This window comes from Ambystoma mexicanum, chromosome 1p (genome assembly GCF_040938575.1).
Source record: "Ambystoma mexicanum isolate Mex_15411 chromosome 1p, UKY_AmexF1_1, whole genome shotgun sequence".
Classification (NCBI taxonomy): Eukaryota; Metazoa; Chordata; class Amphibia; order Caudata; family Ambystomatidae; genus Ambystoma; species Ambystoma mexicanum.
In genome coordinates this window covers 959669833-959685076 of record NC_090921.1, presented here as the reverse complement: position 1 = coordinate 959685076, position 15244 = coordinate 959669833, and positions in this window count along the sequence as shown.

Sequence of the window (15244 nt, the reverse complement as noted above, 5' to 3'; positions counted from 1 at the left end):
TCATTAGACATAGAAGAGCTGTAAGTGCGAACAGATGAGAGTAAAGTGACATCATAAGGAGACGACATGACGCACAGAAACAATATAAGAATACTTAAAGAAAGAAGGTGTAATCCAAGTAACAAAGTAATCAAGTATAAAGAGATGAAGAAATCATTTATGCCAAGAAGACGAGTGAGATGAAGTTCAATGAATGTATCTATGCGGAAACGCAAGGTAGATGAGTTACATAGTAGCTTACTGCAGTAGAAACTATAATGTGAGTAAAGTGACCATGATGGAAAGATGTACATCAGATCCTGTCAAAACTACCTCAGACAAAAACCAGGGCCTCAAATCAGAAACGCTGCAGAAAACAGAGTCTTGTGAGGAACATAGAATATCTCTTTACTGAGACTAAGGATGACAGGATGACATAGCAAGACACAATTGGAAAGTACGAAGGGAGTTAACCAGGATAAGCTATGAACAAAGGACACATTTCTCTTAGATTAAGCAGAAGCAAAGAAATCTGCAAGTGCCAAGTATTGGACAATCAAGAGTGCAGAAAGCACAAGTAAGACGGTGCAACTAAGTCTCCAGAGGCCACGAGGAGTAACAGCAGCCCGCATAATTAAATCAAATAGCAGTAAATGACACATCGAAATGGACACATTAGTGGTCTACTAACATGTGGTGCAAGACTCCAAGACAAGGTCTATTTATTAAGCCTCCGAAAAAGATAGGAGAAAGGAGAAGCCTTGGCTCATGGTCTAGCTGATGCGAGATGGCAGGCTAATTGACCAATATGGGCAGTTGTCTGACGTTGTTATCTGCACCTGGGATTCATTCTGTTCACGTGCTGCTAGCGAGCCAAATGTCTAAGGTTAGGATAGTATGTCAACCAATCATGAGTGGCTATGTAGCAACATGCTATACAATGTTGCAGAAGCCAATAGACAGTTATTATTTTTATAACCAGTATTATACGTATTTTGAGGCGAGCCTACTAGATAAGAGGCAGCCACTCATATTATTAACACTTATACATTCTGTAGGTATATATGTTCCCCTAACCAATCCCTCCCCTCAATGGGTTAAACTGTTTGCCACATAGGATGACATCATAGCTGACGTACATCAAAGTATAAAGTTGCTGTGTAAAAGAAAAGTAATCAAGAGTGTGTCAGCTGCATTTTGTATGGTCACCAGATTTCCCTACTTTATTTCAGCTAATAAAGTAGTAATTTGCCAAATTCTTTGAGTCTGTCCGGTTATTTGGGTCCCACGTCATTTACTATGATAATTCCATTCTGCGCATGAAATACGCTCCAAGGTGCTACTGCACGGTACCAAGTTACCACTGAAATAAAATTGCTCCAAGAGAAAATCACCATATGGATTTCTATGATCAGAATTGCAATGCGGCACCTGAGATCTAAATCACAGCATGGCCAAAAAATAGTTAGACGCATAGGAGCAAAATTACAGTGTGACGCAAGGGAGCATGATGGATGGGAAAGAGCAGAATTACAATGGGATACCAGGGAGTCCTACAGAAAAAGGTAAAAACTAAAAAGGTGAACAGGCTATTGTGAGGCACAGACGAGATGCCACATGTAGGAAGCCATAACATGGCACAGTTAGGCATAAAAGGCAAACAAAAACATTAAAATGCATAGCATAGCATGCAAAGTCCTAACAATGCACTCCTACCAGTTGCCTCACCTTGGCATTGTAAAGCCCTCCTTCTCTCTCTCTCTCTCTCTCTCTCTCTCTCACACACACACACACTCACTGTGTCTCTCTCTCTCTCTTTCTCTCTCTCTCTTTATCTCTCACTCTCTCTCTGCCTCTCAGTCACGCTTTCTCTCTCTCACACACATAGAAACATAGTATGCTATGTGCAATAAGGATTAGGGAATTGGCAGTTGAAGAAAGCAGACTGGCTGGTAATTGCGCTCATTATCCCAAGAGAAGTGCTAGAGCTATGTGAGGCATTACATTTTTGGTTCAGAGAAAGAACTGCCAATGATATGAAAATCATATGTGTTCATTTTACCTTCCTTACCCTATTGCTTGGCAGGCTGAGAGCCTCCTCAAGCTCCACTCCAACTTGGCAAAGATGCTGTACATAGTAGATACTATTTAACACCCATCAGATAAAGAATTGCGCCTTGCCGGCGTTTATCAGGCATTCGCGGCAGGGACCAGATCTATTGTTCTTCATAGAGTCTACTGCAGAGTCTCCAGCAGACCTTAAAAACCCTTTCAAACAGCACACAATTCCATAGGCCATAACGAAATATCCACCATGCCCTCACCTGCCTCCCACCTGGTGAGTTGCAAGTCCCACCCAGACAGAAATGTCTACAAATCTAGTAGGGAACTCCACCCTTTTGGTCTAACAAGCAGTTAACCAACAGTGCTTAACTCAGCAGCTGTTTCCGGAATTACAGGTGACGGGTGGCAGCAATCATTCAAAATGCAGATACAGGAGGCTGCTGCTTCAAACACAGCCAAAATCTTCCAAACCCTGTCTCCGATTCAGGAACTGGGATGCCCTTCACAATCTAGAGCACAGATTGCGTGACTGCCTCTGGGTCCCACTTCAGTACTGTTGGCCCCGTCTGGCTGCTGAATTCAAATTGCAGCAGGTTGCCGGCACACTGGACTGTGGATCCTGAACCAGCATGGGACACAGATTGACATATTTCCGGTGCTTAAGGATCTTCTTGACAGTGCAGATTAGGTACATTTCTCCACTGGATGTCCATTATTCAATCAGAGACAATATTTTGCCAGCCTTTCCCTCCCTCAGCTGGCTAACAATAGAAGAGCAGACTGAGTAAGCAGCACTCACTCTTACAAAGTCTTTGGGAAGTGGTCTCCCACACAAAAGAACAACAATGAGGCTGTACATGTCATACAATGTTTATACCTGGCATGTGAATTTACAACTGGCATATTATGGCAATGACATGCGAACATTAACAGGTCATATCTCCTTCTTCTTCTTCTTCTTCTTCTTCTTCTTCTTCTTCTTCTTCTTCTTCTTCCTCTTCCTCTTCTTCTTCTTCTTCTTCTTCTTCTTCCTCTTCCTCTTCTTCTCCTTCTTCTTCTTCTTCTTCTTCTTCTTCTTCTTCTTCTTCTTCTTCTTCTTCTTCTTCCTCTTCTTCTTCTTCTTCCTCTTCTTCTTCCTCTTCTTCTTCTTCTTCTTCTTCTTCTTCTTCTTCTTCTTCTTCTTCTTCTTCTTCTTCTTCTTCTTCTTCTTCTTCTTCTCCTCCTCCTCCTCCTCCTCCTCCTCCTCTTCCTCCTCCTTCTTCTTGTTCGTTCTTTCCATTATGCGTGGTATAGGCATCTCCCTATCCGATTGTATAATGTAGGCTCTGTCAAAATCATACAGCCTATCTCCATCAGTTATGTCTGGGTGTTATATTTCTCCCCATGTCCCATGTCCAGTGGAGAAACTTTGCTGAAAATGTTGGTGGGGACATGACCTCTGAAGAAAAGATGCCACATTCAAATGAATGGGGACAAAATATTGTGCCAAGAAAGTTTGGGGGGACAAACACCCCCGTCCCCCCCTAAAATTACGCCCATGCCCATGTCTCCTTGTTGTTCTGTAATAGTATCTCCCACTGTTTACCACTGAGCTTCCCACGTGCTGTCAGAACCTGCCTAACTAACGGAACCTTATTCCTATGATACTAAACTTTCATGCATTCTCTCAGCACCTTGAATATTCTGCACACCAGCAGATAATACTCCACTGTCACTGTACCATTGCAGTTCCCATTGCCCGTTTTGCCTATTTTAGGTTGCCAATCATTCAGACCAGCATGTGCCACTCTAAGCCTGTTAATTATTGTTTGTTTGTTTATTTATTTATATAGCGCACCGGACCCTCAGTTATCTGGGCGCTTTACAAAGTTACATAAGAGGTACATAGGCATAGGTAACATATACATCAGTTAGATTACAAAAATTACATACGTAGTATGAAGGCATAGGAAAAATGTGTACAGGTGCTAAGTTACAAGGCATTACAGATATATACAAGCAAGGCAGGTAAATGCATTAATTATGCTTCTTGCGAGAAGAGCCACATTTTAGTATGTTTTCTGAAGCCATGGTAGGATGGTTCAGATCTTAGGTCAACAGGTAGGGCATTCCAAGGTTTGACTGCAAGCATGGGAAAGCTACTTCCACCTGCTTTCTGAAGCTCCTATCTTGGAACTTTGAGGCAATGTGATTGTAAGGTTCTAGTAGGTCTGTCAGATGTGTTTCTGGAGAATTTTCTTGCCAAGTATTTAGGCGCTCAGATGGTAAGGCATTTGTGGGTGAGGGATAGTGTTTTGAACGTGACTCTGTCCTTAACTGAGAGCCATTGGGTGTTGCGTCTAGCAGCTGAAATGTGCTGGGTTCTAGGGATATTGATGGCGGTTCTTAGCGTGTTATTTTGCAAAATGTGCTGTATTTTTACATTGTGCTTTCCTGTCCCTAGGTATGCGTTTAAATAGTCTAATTTCGATAAGATTAATGCTATTGCCAGTGTAATGCAGCTTTCCTTCGAGAGAAAAGGTCCGCAGGCATTGATAAATTTGAAAGTGTATGCCGTGGCAGAGGCTGTGGCGTTGACTTGTCTATTCAAGGTTAAGGCTGAATGAAGATCAATGCCCAGGTTTTTACGTCCTTGCATACATTAATATTGATGCTGTCTATGTTGAATGATTTCAGTTGGTTGCTTAGTTTATTTAGTCTTGCCATGGAGCCAGTGAGAAGTATCTCATTTTTTTTGTCGTTAAGACAAAGACCGTGGGTGGCCATCCAGGCTTGGATAATGAGGTAGATGTGGTTGAGCACGGTTGAGTTGGTGTCATAGTCAACTGTGATGGGAATAAGAATCTGAATGTCACCTGCATAGTTAGTGTAGGTGACACCCAGATTGTCAAGATCATCAACGAGTGGCTTAATAAAAATATTGTACTTCGTTGGAGAGACACATGACCCATGAGATGCTCCGCAAGTGACCGGCGCAGGCTCAGTTGATGCGGTTGGTGCAAAGACCCCCATGTTTCTATTTTCCAAGAGGGACTATATCCAAGAAGTGGCTTTGGTGGATAAGTAGCCCGCTGTAGTCAGGTGGTGGCATAGTACTTTGTGATTGACTAAATCAAACGCGGCCGAGAGGTCCAAAAGAAGAAGGGACGCAAGCTTGCCTTTATCCTTTAAATTGTCCATTTGGTTTTTTAGATCTATTAAGGGTGATTCTATACCGTGTTAAGGTCGATGAACCAGACTGTCGTAAACCCAGGAGGTTGTTAGATTCGAGGTGAGCCTGAATCTGTAGATAGTTCGCCCTGTCTAGAATTTTCAGGAGGAACAGAACAGTGGTTATTGGCCTGAAGTTAGTTGGGATGTTTGGGTCAAGGCTAGGTTTTTTTAATAGAGGGATGACCCAAGCATCTTTTAGATTAGTGGGGACGATGCATGTTTTGAAGGATGCATTAATTAGAGACACGATGAAGGGCGCTAGTTCCCTGGCGGCCTCTTTGATAATAGGAGCCGGGCAAGTGTCCCCCTGGCATTTAGATGGTTTGAGGCCGGTTATTATGTTCATAACTTCATGGATGGATACCGGGGCAAATTGAAATCTGTTGCATGGTTTTACAGAGGTTGCCTGCGACTCATGCAAGTGCAGGTCCCCTGAGAGACTTAGTTTTTTTATTACGATTTTCTTTTGTAAAAGAGAAATTTTATTCAGGAGCGCGGATTGAATATTCGTGCACCAGGTTTTGTCTTTAGTACAGGTTTCCACTGGAGGTATAGGAGATTCTACTCTCTCAGGATGATGAATAATTCTCTAGTGCTTGAGTCACCTTTGTTGATTCTATCATTGTAGGTGTCCTTTTTAGTTTGAATAATCTCAGGTTTATATCTAGTACAGATTTTAGAAAGGTTTTCCTTATTATGTGCTGAGGGGTTATTTTTCTCTGCAATTTCAGAGAGCGCTGCTTCAGCATTTTCTTATACCATGTCTTCGAGAGTGTACTACGATCATCCTTTCTGACTATTATCACAATTCCTTTGCCACTTTCACAGGATTTTTCTCTCCAACCAAATCCTTCATTTCTCCCATATTAAGTGGGACAGTTGTGCCAATGCAATCTGTTTGGTCGCTTTGTAATTTGCTCTATCTACTGGTTAATTGTCTAGAATCCCACTGTCACTGGGTATCTATGGTAACTGAACTGGGTCTCCCCCTTTGGGATAGCTAGTCTATGCAAATATGCATATGTAGAAATATAGCCTTCTCTTGAATATCTCCTATTCCTACTGCTCGAAGTGCACCAAGAGGGTCTACAAAAACTTTTGTGCAATTAGTTCAAAACTAAGTAATGACTTTTGTGATTATGTGCGTTTTGTTGCTCACACGGAAGACAGATTCCAATTGCTTAGAGGTGACTCACCAGGTCATGAATGTGAAATCCTGCCCATGGCACAAGAAACGCTGTCACCGTCATGTCACCCTAGAAACTCAGCTTTGGTCTGGCGGATGTTTGTTGTAGAAGCCGTTGCTTTAAATTTTGAATCCAAGGAGACAGATGGAACATTCTGCTGATATCCATCTGAAACTGTTCCCTGATACATTAAGTGAAAGTGGCAAAGGCATTGGTATAACAGTAAGATAGGAAGACAGTAATGCATTCGCCAAGATATGGAACAATACCAAATCTGGTAATTCTTGGGGAAAGAATTCTGGTGGTTTTGCAGTAGTCTTCCTTGAGTTTGTTCCTCTTCAGAGCAACAGAAACCAATCATCAAGGTGGAGGCACCATATCATTCGACACATGTCCAAGACCCCTACTACTGGAGCCACCACCTGGGAAAATAATGCTTGAGAGGCCATTTCGAAACCAGAACACCTTGCACAGATAATGGCACTCATAATGGTGAACCAGAGACGTATGCAGTGATTTACGTGAGTTGATAAATGACAATATGAACCCTGGAGGTTGAGCGTCACAAGGAATTCCCACTGTCTGAACAAGGAGTGTGTCTGTGAGTCATCTCTATTTTGAAATGGAGTATTATGATCCAGCCTAGTATGAGCCTCTTCAAAACTAGTACTACATGGAAAGCTCCAAATGATTTTTGTCAAGACAAAGACAACTACATGCTATCCAATAGGACTTTCATTGAAAATACTGCAATTACAGATTTCCTTTCCAATATTTCTGAGATGGACGGCACTCTGAGTTACCTGGGGGAACCCAGACATGGATTCCTGTCTACTGTGCTCAGAGGGGCACAGCTCCAACTCACTGATGAGGCCCAACAAGGATGAAACACGTGTATGGGGTTGCTGTTGGTACTCTTGGCCAGAACAGAATTGACATAGCATTTCGGTGCTGGACTGCCCATGTGGGCGGGACAAAGATGATATGCAAATGGTTATTTCCCATCTGTAAAAGGCACAGTGAGCAAAAAAAGTGATGGCTGCGGACTCTCAAAGTGGGAAAAAAACACAGAACAGGTTATCATGACATGTTCTTTCTGGAGAGAGGCGCCTGCTACCTTTTTTGAAACTCCATGTATATTGGTAGTCAGATTTTTTTCTCAAGCCAACCAAAGTTGGCACCGACTAAAAAAAGGAAAACAAGTCTAATTGTATCAATATTAAACATTAATTTTAGAGCAAAAATTAAAACATCTTCTAGTTAAATAGACAAAAACACTTTACAACATTTGTTCCTTGACAGAAATGAATCTGGAACAAGATCTGGCACATACAAGGGGTGAATTGTGATGATTCACGGCCACCGTACCCTGATGAAGATCAAGCCAAAGGCATGTCAGCTTTATAAATAATATGTATAATAGAGCTCCTTCCTGTGGTACTGCTCTTCCGGTACCACTAAGCCAAATACATGTGTAGAGCTGTGGGGAAGGAAGCAGGAAGAGAGACTCCTATGTGTCTGTTATTTCCTATTTTTGTTGGGAGTATTTTCACTCCCTATTTTTTTGTTGGTACTGTTTGACCGGTTTTAGGGTGTAAATGTGACCTGCAGAGTTGGCAGGGCCACTAAAGCGTAAAGGTCTTACTGATGTCAGATGTCAAGTTTAGATCCTAGCATGAAGAAGCCAGCCTTTTATACTTCTGGAGGTGATATTGATTGAGTACCTAATAGTCAAAGCTATCATTTAAATGTATGTAGCCAATTCAGATTATGATGTGCTCTATATAAATATCCTGATTATTATGATTAAAGAAAGACTATTATCATAAAATGTTATTATTATACATGACTATAGACGCTTCCATTTGTGTTATATTTTTAACAACAACCTTATTCATATTAAAGAGAGATCTGTTGTTGGTAGGGCAAACCATTACCCTAGAATTCACTGACGTTCTTGAGCATATCTGAAATTGTACCTAATTTCCAGACACTTTGCATCCACAAAATAAATACTGATTTACATGTATTTCCATATGAGGATTCAGCTATCGTTGAACGATTTGATTCACAAACAATTCTGCTCTACTACAGTTTGGGCCTAAATAAAAATGATGCGCCAGATTCTAAAATGTAGTGCAAATGAAGGGAGTGCAGAAAATGTGCTTGTTTCATTTGTGCTATTTTTAGAAATGCGCAGGCCACCTTATTCTCAAAGGCACCCTCTTACATACATTAGTGTCGGGAGAGCACTCCTGACACGAATGTACAACAGGTTCCCAGCAACCACGTGGGTGCTTGAGGTGCATCTCACAGACGGGCCCTTAAAAGGCCCGTCACTGTGAAATTCTTGGCAAAAAAAATAATTTCTATCCCTGTTTAGGGAATGGAAATGCAAAGTCTGACAGTTGCGTTTAGGCCTAACTATAGTTGTTAGATGTAAATATAAAATTAAGGGAGTGCCAGTGGGTTTCATCGGCTATCCATGATGGCAAAATGTAGTTGCTGTATTGTGTTCAATGAGATTGTGCCCTTATTTCACTGAGCCAGGCTCCTGGGCCAGTCATGCAGTAATATAAATAGGAATGCATTCCAGAGTGAAGGACACTAATACCCTGCCTGACACCATTGGAAGAGGCAGCGAAAACTGTCAACAGACCTAGCTGCCTAGCCAGGCTTATTTATGCCATTCTGCCACCGCTCCTCTGCCGGACTCTTTCAACTTGCAACAATGGCAGCACTGGTTTGCCTTTGACAGCAATGTGTGATGACATCTTTCTATGAAAGATCTTTATTTTTCTAAGGATTTTTTGGGGGATAGATTAACTTCACTTACACCCCCAGGGCCCTCCTTACTTTTTCTGCCGATTGAATTATCTGTGCCAAAAGGGGATGTGTCAGCTGTGATCTAGCCCTTCTCTCAGTAATGAGGAATTACAATTGGATTGGAATATTCATTTTTCATATATTTCCTTGTATAGACCTCTGATGTTAATAAGAACTATACATTTAGTTTTGCAAGAATATTCTGAATTCACGAATTTGGAGACAGGCATTATGCTGTTGTCATTGCATGCATAACAGAGTTATTAAGTATGCAAATGTATGCATAATTCATACACTTTAGTACTTCCTTATTCTATGCATGTGATCCATGTTTTTCCACTGTATCTAAGTCTGCATCTTTTTTTATCAGACTAAGGGTTCAAAAGTTGCAACTAAATGTATTTTCGTAGCACATTTTGCTATACAATTCAGTAGTAGTAGTTGTCATTTATATAGCACATTTTCCCATGTGTATGGCCTCAACACGCTTTGTGGTAGGAACGCCTTTGGGGACCGAAGTCCAGCTATGGGAACTTTCTCAGAAAAGGCTTAGAGTGCGTGTGTGCATTTGGCCAAGATTAGGACTTAGGAGGGCTGACTAGGCTCCAGTAAGCAACTCGGGAGGTCAGGCATGTGGAGAGGTGCTGAGGGAGGTCAAGACAGAGCGCAAATGCTATTTATAATAAGGTTATTTCATAAAAAGCAATATATGTTCACTTGTAAAAACATACGTGGTCTGGGAACCCTCTATCTTTAATCTCCGTTCTACATTCTTGTGCATACCACCAAACTCTCATTGAAAGAAATTTTAAGATAACCTTTTATCTGGATTCTGTGTGGTGGTCCAATTATCGTGATTCATCTACCATTTCTACTGCACGCCACATTATATGTTGTTCACCCTGTTTAGCTTACGTATGGTGACTACACGAGACACATGATGGCATTATTGAGGCAACTGAAGTTGTAGCACCTGGACATGTGGAACTATACCTTTAATTTGGTGACTATTACAGGCCATTGATGGCATTATTGAGACTGAATTTGGTGTATGATAGCAGCACCTACAAAGCTCTACCCTGCATATGTTATATTATGAGTCCTTTACGCTGTGACATTCACCAACGTAGTGGTCTAATAGCACTGAGAGTGGCGTGTTGTGCCCCCTCCAGGGGTCTTTATACTTTGGTCTGCAATAGAGTAGAAGAGAGGAAGGGATAGCAGAGGAGGGGCAACGGTGGAGAAACAGCAGAGAAAGAAGGGTAATGATGCTAAAACTGCAAGACAGGAATTACCATTAGGGAGGAAGGATAGCTCAGGGGCAACACGATTGCCTTGGAAGCAAGACAACGCAGTGTAACTCGCTGGTATTAAGCGCATTATAAAAGAATAATTATAACTGTCAAAGTGACAGCCGCAAATATTATACAACTCTATCATGATCTACGTTTCTGCAGCAGGTGATGTGGCCATCTTGATATCTGAACAGCATTAGTAATGGGTCTTGTCAGTATGCATTGGCCCACCTCCCGATCCCAAATGAAGTTTCAAAGTCACAGGATCAAACTTCAATGCAATCTCCAGGGCACAGTCAAGGAGTAAAGAAAAGGATCATCAGGCGTTTATTTTCATAAAAGAGCACAAAGAGAGGGGCATGCTGACCAGGGCTCGAAATAGTCAAAATCTCCCTGGGACTCTGATAACAGGACATGCATTGCAGAGCGACAGAGGTGCTGGTGGTCCATACATGGGTAACAGCTATGGCAGCATTGCAGTCGTAAACACTGCAATGAGTAGCCTCAGGATACGGTACAGATGTCTGAGGTAAATGGATCCTTGGACACACTTTGTATGGTGCCTTTGTCTCCCCTGTCCAGAGCATAGCTGACAGAAGAGAGAAATCAGAGATGAATTCTGCACGCACCCATAGCACTGCCAAAGCAAAAGCTGGGAAGGGAACTTATGTATTTTGTCCTCCAATCTGACTCTGAGACTCTCCTGCTTAGATACGGAAGGACTTCTAAAGCCGAAGGCATCTGTGAATTTAAATGCAGGTTTTACTTGCTCTCTGTTGGCCTTGATTCACATTATTCTTCCTTGAACTAGTGATTCTAAAGCATGTTTTGTCAAGTGCTTTACCCCCCTTGAAATGCTTCAAACTTCTTTAGAGGTGTGTAACAGGTTATTTTTCATTGGATGATTGTTGGTTGATGAATACTTTTGCTAACTTAAAAAAACTCTTTCACATACCCGCATTCCGACTTAAGGTTTATCATTCCAATTTAATTACCCTGATTGCTACCAGCTTGTGGTTCCTCCTGGTAGCGTGCTGTTCTGTCTTGCTCTAGTGATCTAGTTTGCGGGCATCACTTTGCGCCATAGATTTAGGTCATCTTCAGCAGCAAAAGGATCACATGCACGCAGTGAATCTCTGCCAAGGAGCCATGGAAGGGCTGGTTCTAAGGGGAATGCCTTGGAAATTACCTAATCTACCTGGATGGAAGTGGTATTTCTGGTCCCCACAGCTATCCTCTAGCACATAGGTGAGCAAGGTTTGGCACTCCAGGTGTTTTAGACTACATTTCCCATGATCCCTAGCTGGCTTAGTCAATGGTAGGGGATCATGAGAGTTGTAGTCCAAAACATCTGGAGAGCCGAAGGTTGCAGACCTCTGCTCTAGCAGAAGTGTGTGGGATGGCATTCTGAGAAAATGTGAAAGTAAGTACATGAAATCATCTCATCACCCCCTCGTCCCTCATCACATGTATTACTTATTGAAGGATGCAGACTGCGTACGACAGGCATTTTCACTGCCTCACTGGGATACTTCTCCTTTAAGTCAAAACATGGCCTCCTCAGGCCCCTGCACTTTTCCCTGGGAGCCTTTAGAGGCTGTTCCACTCCATCCTTTTCCTGTTTTTGTCTGTTCTTCAGACAGCACAGAGTCCTGAAGGGGCCCAGCTTTATATTTTTTCTATTCGTTTCTCTGTGAAATAGTGCTGCCTGTACCTGTACAGCAGGGCCGCAGTGATGACAACTTGCTTTCAAACCATGTCGGCTGGGGGCGCCACATTATGCACCAGTTCCTGTGTGGAAGGGACAATACAGCGATCATGTTACCGCTGCAAGGCCATAATTATATGCCCCACTCTGATATTCTTGGAAGGGGACATCATCAACAGGGGCAGCCTCATTAAGGACCCAGCCGAGTCAGGCCCCGGGAGATGATGTGGGTGCTGCCGCATTAAGTTCCCAGCTGAGACAGGCCCCTGGAGATGATGTGGGTGCTGCCGCATTCCCACAAAGCAAGCCACAGGTGTGTCAAGAAAAGCTTAGATGTGTGAGCTTGGGCCTCATTACACGGACGGCGGTGGACCAAGGTGCTATCAGCACCTTGGTCCATCCCGGTAAAATACCGGCACCGCCTTGGTGGAAAGGGGAATTACCGCCCTATTCCAAGGTTGGTGGGGCGGTAATTCCCCCTTCCACCATTGCCCTTCCCCATTCCCATTTTTGCCCCATAGGGCATAATGGGAATGGGGAAGGTGCTAATTACGGCACCGCAAATTGCGGTACCGTAATTAGCTACTTGGTCCCTTTGCGGGTTGGTTTTTAATGCCTGCAAAAAGCAGGCGTTAAATTCTCCAACCCGCAAAGGGACCTCGTAGTAAGGCGGTAAGGGTTAACGGTCACCGGTACCATTAATGGTGACCGTTAACCCTTACCGCTGTCCGTGTAATGAGGCCCCTTGACTTTGTGAGTCAGTCTTCATTCCGGGAGTGAGCTATTTGCAACCACTGGGCTCTTGAACGCTGCACATGGGGTGGGCTGATGTGCAGTGTCCAAAATGTTTTGCTCAGTTTTAAGCTTATGCCGGATAAAGCTTCAATAGGCCCAATTCTAAAGAATGATCCCACTTCTGCTGCCTTCTCCCACATTCTGCCATGCCTCTTCCTCTCTTAGGTAGAAACAGCAACAATGGATCTTCGAGGTGGAGTCGTTAAGGAAGGTTTTTGGGGGGATTGTCAATCGTCTTGGGTTAAATGTGGTTAGCCGGTCCTCAGCTGCCCTCTCCACCACTTGTCTAACAAATGTACCCTTTTCAAGGAATGTAATGGCTGTGTCCCTGCAGGGGGATATTTCCATTATTTGAACACTATGCTTCTGGGTATGATTGGCTGCTCCAACAGATACGAATGGTGTGGATTGCAGGACTTGCCATTGGCATCACAGCCAGGTCCTTGGCACCTATGTTAGGGTTATACAGTCTTCAGGCTCGATGCCCCTCCGTGTAGCATTCTTTGTGTCATCGACAGAAAGGAGCCACAGCCCTGCACTTCCCTTGAGCTCACTCCATTGTTCTCATCAGTGCGTTGTTTCGAGTCCACCCAGAGATAGATTCCAGAGGCGTTTTCCATCCATATGAATAGGTGGAGAGGGAACCCAGATGATAAAGAGGCCATTTCCTAGGAAAGCACCATGAACAATCTGGCCTTTCAAATAGTAAACAACGAGCCTACTACCCCACAGGGTAACCAGCTAGACTGGATCTGTACAAACAACCTACAATCATCACAGATAAAGACAGAGCCATGCATTTGGTCGGACCATAGCTTGGTGATGCTAGAGATACTCTTAATCTCCCCAGTTAAGCAGTTAGAGAACCCACATGTGAAAGTTTCAAGCAGAAATGTTAAAGAAATTGGACCCGAGCAGTTAAAACCATGCCTTCGTCAGATTCTCGAGTCTCTCTCAGTAAATGATGACTGCGAACATATGCTAGCGAAATACATCAAACACATGCAGCTGATGATAGAGAAGTATGCACCACTAAAGAGCAAGCTGATAAGAAAAAATAGCATTACGGTCAAACGGTATAATGAGCATACCAATAAACTTAAACAAATAAAACGTGCTAAAGAACGAATATGGCGAGGAGCCAAACTCAGGAAAACAGGGAGGATTGGAAATGCGCGGACCAGGCGTATCGACAGGCAATTACAGAAGCAAAGTCTAACTATTACAATAAAGAAATAGAGGCAGCTCCTAATTCGACCAGTAAACTTTTCGACATACTTAAGGATATGGAAAAACCCAAAATTCCCTCTCCTCCTCACATCCCTTCGAAGGAGGACTGTGACAGGGTACAAGAGGGTTTCACTGCTAAAATATTAAAAGCAAGGAACAACATCATTCAGGCTAGGGATACTAACAGCATAGAGTCCCCTCCGGAAGAAAATCCCATATCAAAAGAGAGGGAGAGATTTAGTTTTTCAGCGGTTTCAGAGGAAGAATTATGTAGGGTGACGTCCAGCATGAAACCAACCTCTTGCGCTGAAAACATCCTCCCCACCAAGATCATCTTGGATCACAAAGAACTCTTTGCTCCTATCCTGACATGGTTTGTTAACGCTTCCTTCTTAGAGGGAGCAGTCCCAGAGGATATAAAAAATGTCACAATAACCCTGCTTGTAAAGAAGGCAGGTCTGGATCCTAAAGATCCCAGTAATCTCCGCCCTATTACAAACTCAAATTTTATTTTAAAAATCTTAGACAAAATAGCTACCAACCAGCTACAAAAATATGTGGAAACCACAGATGTGTTACATGAACAACAATCAGGTTTTAGAGCGGCTCACAGCACAGAGTCAGCCATGCTGGATCTACAGACACATATGCTGGAACTGATAGAGAAAGCTAAGCCCGGGTTACTCATGCTGCTGGATCTCAGAGCTGCGTTTGACCTGGTAGACCACCAGCTACTCCAATCAGCTCTGGATAAACTTGTAGGGTGATCGTCAAAAGCACAGGCTTGGCTTGCTTCCTTCCTGAAGGACAGGAAGGCGAGAATACATTGGGGTGAAAATTTTGCAGAAGGTACCCCAATACTGTTTGGAGTCCCCCCGGGAGCTAGCTTGTCTCCACCTCTACATAAGAAGTCTCTGCTCCCTGTTAGAAAACATTGGCGTGTTTTT